The sequence below is a fragment of the Coregonus clupeaformis genome, chromosome 27 (assembly GCF_020615455.1).
Source record: "Coregonus clupeaformis isolate EN_2021a chromosome 27, ASM2061545v1, whole genome shotgun sequence".
Taxonomy (NCBI): domain Eukaryota; kingdom Metazoa; phylum Chordata; class Actinopteri; order Salmoniformes; family Salmonidae; genus Coregonus; species Coregonus clupeaformis.
Window position 1 is genome coordinate 39278025 of NC_059218.1, and position 7468 is coordinate 39285492.

Below are 7468 nucleotides of genomic sequence, written 5' to 3' on the forward strand. Positions count from 1 at the left end.
CTTCAAGAATCAATGAGTATATCATTAAAACTATCATGACAATCTCATGGACTGTCAATCCTGGCACCCATAGCTTCATCTTTGAAATTGATAGTGGTTACATTTTCTTCAAACCTCTTGACAAGGTCGCTAGGTGTTGGGTTAAGGTTGCTACACTGTGTTTCTGTTTCGATTACGTGTACTGCCCTCAACGCTACTGCTTGAACTCATGCTTCTCTCTCGCTCTCGCTCTCTGCCTGTCTGTGTCTTTCACTCTTTCTCTCTCTCCATGAGAGGGTAAACCTTAACTGAATTTGTGGGATTGGCCTTAATGAGGGATGTAGATAAGGACATGTGTCAGAGAACTTCTACTACGACTGCAACTGAGCGTGAGCAAGTCTTTTCCAGAGTAGACCAATGTTAGAGCCATACGATGCAAGCTTTCCTTCTGTTAAACATTAGCCTGTATCTGGCTGTTGGGAGCTTGGCCCAATGACCTCACCCATGCAGTAAGTGAGAGAGTTTGTTGTTTCTTTGTAAATTAAACTATATTGTAAAGGTATTTAATTTATTTAACCAAATTCATTAAAAAAACATCAGCGACATGGTCTTTTTCCAGCTTTTTTTTTTTTAAACGTGTGAATGGCCAGTTTCATCTCAATTTGATTGTTACTTTAAAAAATATATCTCTTGGTGTTTCAGTATACCTGAGATTCATATGTTATTTTTTACATTACAGGCTCACCACCTTTGATGGAAGGCAAGATAGCAGTGGTAGGTCATTGTTTGGGGCTAATTCCTTTAACTAAATCTTTATGTCATGCCTCTCTGATTAATGCCCTCCTTGCCTGGTCCGTGGGTTTTGGTGGGCGGCCCTCTCTTGGCAGGTTTGTTGTGGTGCCATATTCTTTCCATTTTTAGTAATGTATTTAATGGTGCTCCGTGGGATGTTCAAAGTTTCCAATAATTTTTTATAACCCAACCCTGATCTGTACTTCTCCACAACTTTGTCCCTGACCTGTTTGGAGAGCTCCTTGGTCTTCATGGTACCGCTTGCTTGGTGGTGCCCCTTGCTTAGTGGTGTTGCAGACTCTGGGGCCTTTCAGAACAGGTGTATATATACTGAGATCATGTGACAGATCATGTGACACTTAGATTGCACACAGCTGGACTTTATTTAACTAATTATGTGACTTCTGAAGGTAATTGGTTGCACCAGATCTTATTTTTGGGCTTCATAGCAAAGGGGGTGAATACATAAGCATGCACCACTTTTCCGTTATTTATTTTTTAGAATTTTTTGAAACAAGTTATTTTTTTCATTTCACTTCACCAATTTGGACTATTTTGTGTATGTCCATTACATGAAATCCAAATAAAAATCGATTTAAATTACAGGTTGTAATGCAACAAAATAGGAAAAACGCCATGGGGGATGAATACTTTTGCAAGGCACTGTATAAGGACAATAAATATCACAAGGAAAACACTTAGATTTTTTAAATGTATTATATGATATTGTTCATTAAATGATCATTCATATACTTCCATGAACACTACATCTTTATCTTTAAATGGCCTTTTATGTGACCATCTGTCTTCTTCCCAGACCAGTTTCTACGACATCGTGATGGGAGTTGAAGACCCCTTCATCCTTCCTGGCTAAGCAGAACAGCGACGGCACATTGCCAAGTTACTTTGATGTTTTAGAATATTAACAACAGTTAACAAAATGTTAACACAATTTTTTAAATCTGATGCCTACAAAAACATTAATCTTCAATTAAAATATGGAATGGTTTTGTGAGAATGGAAAATTAATAACATAAACACACACACAAATCTCCACTTGATGGTATTCAAGCCAATACGGCTATTCACCCTCAATCACAACACCATCCACTGCTGGCTGGACAACTATAAAGTTCAGTATATCACACAGCACAATGCATGCCCACTGTTTGGAGCTGCGGCAGACGTAACGGAATGTACACATCGTATACAGAGGCCCTGTTTGGAGCTGCGGCAGACGTAACGGAATGTACACATCGTATACAGAGGCCCTGTTTGGAGCTGCGGCAGACGTAACGGAATGTACACATCGTATACAGAGGCCCTGTTTGGAGCTGCGGCAGACGTAACGGAATGTACACATCGTATACAGAGGCCCTGTTTGGAGCTGCGGCAGACGTAACGGAATGTACACATCGTATACAGAGGCACAAATATGAGTAACAAGTGGGATCCAGAGGTTTCAGCGTGATCCTCTACCCAGCCCTCTCCCAAAGCTTCAAGTACTATACCATCAGCCACCAGGCTCCAAGCTTAACCCCTCACTTTCTCAATTAGCATTTTACTGCAGTGGGCTAAATCAGGGTCACACAGAGTGTTTATCAGTAGTCTTAAACAAATCTACTTTGAAACAAAAGTGTACACCTCACACACATGGTTATGGACTTAAAAACAAGAAGACACCTGTACCATGTCAGATATAGAGTTGAAATGTATTCAATTTTGAGTTTGAATCCCAATATTACACTTTATATACATCACAGAAGACTGAAATATAACAAAACGCCTAGTGTGTTTATTGAGCTGTACACCGGGGTGACTATTCAGAGATGCTCGGGTGGTCAATATTCCCCTCCAGGGATTCCCCAACATCTTGTCAACATGTGTCCGAAATTTGGCAGATATCTTATACCAACTGTCTTTACAGACACTTATCCATAACAAGCCTAGGCATCGCCTGGTGTCCAAAAATCTCTCCAAAATATCACATTTTGAAACATCTTTATTTTCATGCATAGAACTTTTCAAATAGCATTTATATGACCAAATTCACATTCTTTAGTGTAGACAATAATTTTATCATGTTTTCATTTGTGTTTGGTGTTTGGCAGCAGCATACCACCCTGCATCCCACTGCTGGCTTGCCTCTGAAGCTAAGCAGGGTTGGTCCTGGTTGGTGCCTGGATGGGAGACCAGATGCTGCTGGTGTTGTAGGGCGAGTAGGAGGCACTCTATCCTCTGGTCTGAAAATATATATCCCAGTGCCCCAGGCTAGTGATTGGGGACGTTGCCCTGTGTAGGGTGCTGTCTTTTGGGTGGGATGTTAAACTGGGGTCCTGACTCTCTGTGGTCACTAAAGATCCCATGGCACTTATCGTAAGAGTAGCAGCAACTTATATCACCAACAACAAGTTGTGGAGGTGTCAATGCACAGGTCTATTACTTCCATCCATTGTTTGGTTTAGGTGACTTGCTCCAATTTCACCAGGGATGGGACACACAGTGTCCCATCCCTGGTTTTTGAAGCATCCTCAGGTCAGCACCAAGTGCACATAGTTAATCTAATTAGGCTTCAGAAAGATTAACTGGTTAGTCCTTACTTACCTCAGTCTGGGACTCCCTAGTCTAGAACTAATTAATATGAAGTTAAACAACGTCTCAGAAAGCCATTTTTTAAATCTGGATTAATTTAAGTAGATTTTAGCCTAGTCCTGATTTAAATTAAACTCTGTCTGGGAAACCGCTTAGTGTCCGGAAGTAATTTTGCTATTCATTGTAGTCATTGCAATCTGTAGAGTTATCTCGAGTTTTCTTGTGTCAGTTAACTTGTGACATTCCTGGATTACTCATTATATTAATAAAGTCAGATTTAATCAACAAATACAATAGTCAGTAGAAAAAAGGTTAAGGGTACAATCAGGGGCGGTGTGTTCATTAGGGCGATATGGGCGACGCACTGCCAAACGGGAAAAGGAAGGGATTTTTTTCTAATCAATTATATCACGGCAACAGTAGTTATCAGTGTTCTAATCTAGACGTCTGATCTGCCACTAAATGTCCAATCAGGCTAAAGTCGTGCTTCAAATGCCCCCCCCCCCCCTTTTGGGGCGATTTCAGTCAGGTTGAAAATCGCCCCAGAAGTCTCTCATAGACTCTCATGTAAAATCTTTTTTTTTCAAATATCAGAGCTTTCAATACAATCTCTATGGGTTTCTGAGGGCTTGCACTTACGCCTTTCGTCATACGTAACAGAACCATGAACGTAACTAAGAAAAGAGCGGGTAGCAGCGTCAATCAATTCACGTACTACTGTCAAGATGGCTATAGCGTTCAGTGCAACTCGATTGTCTCTTTGAAAGAAGTTACTTTTTTGTCGTCGAACAAATCAAGATAAATTGGCAACGAAACAATTAGGACCTCCCAGACCAAATTTAATAATTCAACAGGTTTCTACTAAAGGGGGAAAGTCCTACACCCGAGGATTTTCCAAAAATTGGTACGAACGAAAAACCTGGCTAGCAGGCTGCGATGTAGCTAATGCAGTCTTCTGCTACCCCCTGCTTACTCTTTCACCCTGAAGGCGGCACGGCAGACAGCACCGCTTGGACAGCGACTGGTGTGTAACGGACATGCACCATCTTTCAGAAAAGATTAAGAAACATGAGCTGTCAAATAATAATAATATAATAATAATAATATGCCATTTAGCAGACGCTTTTATCCAAAGCGACTTACAGTCATGCGTGCATACATTTTTGTGTATGGGTGGTCCCGGGGATCGAACCCACTACCTTGGCGTTACAAGCGCCGTGCTCTACCAGCTGAGCTACAGAGGACCCACATGGATAGCTGTTTGAGATTGTCTGCTTTGGGGAGAGTGAACATTGCCACTCAACTGGATGAGGGATACAGGCTAGCTGTCCGCCGCCACAACGATGAGGTTAGCAAGAACCGCCACATCCTCAGCCGGCTAATCCAGTGTGTGAAGTTTTGCGGAGTGTTTGAGTTAGCTTTGCGAGGCAAAGATGAAACTGAGGGCTCCACCAACCCTGGTAAGCCAACACTTTTGAGATCAGTCAATAAATGCTTCTGGTATTGACTTATATGCTGCCCCTGTCTTCATGTTGTTGCTGGACATATCTTTTTTAAAATGTGTGTAGGTCACCTAAATCATCAGAAAAATTGCCCCCCCTGAGAATTTTTTCAGGAGCCGCCACTGGGTACAATACTGTGTACATACTGTATCTGGCCTTGTTGGCAAAATCAGTACATATCCCATTGAGCCAAGCAGGGAGAGGCTGCCCGTTGTCACAGTTCCAACTCCAGTCAGAAATGTCCAGGTAAGCCTAAGCCAATGATGCCGGTGGATCTCAAAACTGAATCTGAAGCCGCGTTAAGTAGCAATGATATCCTTCACCACCGTCGTCTTACGACAGATATCTTGAAACAGTCATGACTATTTAACAAAACAATAATACAATACATAATTTTCAAGTTTCTTTCCAGCAAATGTCTTAGTTACATGATTGTATAACTAGCAAAGGAGTTTTGAAGTTGAGGGTGCAGTATTTATAAAGTTTGGCAATGAGGACAAAAACTAGCATATTTCAGCTAGCCAGCTGGTTTAGCCAGGGAAAAACGTGGAAAACGAGCTCGGGCCTAGTGCACATGTGCGCCAGCTGGGTGCACTAGGCTAATTCAGGAGACAGATTGTAGTTTTACGCCGTGATATCAGGAGCTGGCAGTGAAAAGTTTGATTAAACAATTCAGAGAGTGAAATTAATCAATCAAATTACATATTTAAGGAGAGCAAATCGATATACAATCCCGAAAATCAGCTGCAACTGTCAATAGTGAAACAAAGCTTAAAACAATGTTTGAGTGAACCCTGAATACAGATAATGAATTCCGAACACGGTAGACTCCTCCTCCTCACCACTCCATAGGCAATATGGCCATCCCATGCTTGCTCGAATGTGCCTTCCACCAAAACAGCAACTTAACAGCAGCTGTCGGGTCAAAGCATTTCGGTGGGGGATGGGCAGTGCTGGCTATACAGTATACACTGTACAGTATACAGTGCATTCGGAAAGTATTCAGACTCCTTGACTTTTTCCACATTTTGTTACTTTACAGCCTTATTCTAAAATTGATCACATTTGGTTTTTTCCTCATCAACCTACCCCATAATGACAAAGCAAAAACAGGTTTTTAGAAATTTTTCAAATGTATTAAAAATAAAAAACAGTATACATAAATATTAAGTATTAAGACCCTTTGCTATGAGACTCAAAATTGAGCTCAGGTGCATCCTGTTTCCATTGATCATCCTTGAGATGTTTCTACAACTGTGGTAAATTCAATTGATTGGATATGATTTGTAAAGGCACACACCTGTCTATATAAGGCCTACAGTTGACAGTGCATGTCAGAGCAAAAACCAAGCCATGAGGTCGAAGGAATTGTCCGTAGTGCTCCGAGACAGGGTTGTGTCAAGGCACAGATCTGGGGAAGGGTACCAAAACCTTTCTGCAGCATTGAAGGTCCCCAAGAACACAGCGGCCTCCATCATTCTTAAATGGAAGAAGTATTGGAACACCAAGACTCTTCCTAGAGCTGGCTGCCCGGCCAACCTGAGCAATCGGGGGAGAAGGGCCTTGGTCAGGGAGGTGATCATTAACCTGATGGTCACTCTGACAGAGCTCCAGAGTTCATCTGTGGAGATGGGAGATACTTCCAGAAGGACAACCATCTCTGCAGCACTCCACCAATCAGGCCTTTATGGTAGAGTGGCCAGACGGAAGCCACTCCTCAGTAAAAGGCACATGAGAGTCCGCTTGGAGTTTGCCAAAAGGCACCTAAAGGACTCTCAGACCATGAGAAACAATAATCTCTGGTCTGATGAAACTAAGATGTAACTCTTTGGCCTAAATGCCAACCGTCACGTCTGGAGGAAACCTTGCACCATCCCTACCGTAAAGCATGGTGGTGGCAACATCATGCTGTGGGGATGTTTTTCAGCGGCAGGGACTGGGAGACTAGTCAGGATCGAGGGCAAAATGAACGGAGCAAAGTACAGAGAGATCCTTGATGAAAACCTGCTCCAGATAGCTCAGGCGCTCAGACTTGGGCGACGGTTCACCTTCCAACAGGACAATGACCCTAAGCACAAAGCCAAGACAACGCAGGAGTGGCTTCAGGACAAGTCACTGAATGTCCTTGAGTGGCCCAGCCAGAGCCCGGACATGAACCTGATCGAACATCTCTAGAGAGACCTGAAAATAGCTGTGCAGCCATCCAACCTGACAGAGCTTGAGAGGATCTGCAGAGAAGAATGGGTGAAACTCCCCAAATACTGGTGTGCCACGCTTGTAGCGTCATACCCAAGAAGACTCAAAGCTGTAATCGCTGCCAAAGGTGATTCAACAAAGTACTGAGTAAAGGGTCTGAATACATATGTAAATGTTATATTTCCGTTTTTTATTTGTAAAAAAAACAGGAACTGTTTTTTAACCAATTGCTTATTGGTGGTTTATTGGACAAGGTATTGTTGTGATCAAACCGGATGTGCATGGGTTTCAACTTTTAAAGTTGGTAATTTTGTTTGTGTATTGGAAAAGCAGTTCTCAGAGTTGAGGTTCTCAGTTTTCGTGCGCTTTTGACTTGTAGGTGTCAGGGAGACTGGGGAGTAGTGCAC

The 7468-nt window shown here is 42.3% G+C and overlaps 1 long non-coding RNA gene across 1 annotated transcript; it reads left to right on the plus strand.

The window, feature by feature from the left end:
* The first annotated feature begins 205 nt into the window (after nucleotides 1-205).
* On the plus strand, nucleotides 206-1732 carry LOC121541297. The gene is made up of 3 exons (XR_005995741.1): nucleotides 206-488; nucleotides 719-753; nucleotides 1589-1732. It is a non-coding gene; the product is annotated as an uncharacterized LOC121541297 (long non-coding RNA).
* The last annotated feature ends 5736 nt before the right edge of the window (nucleotides 1733-7468 follow it).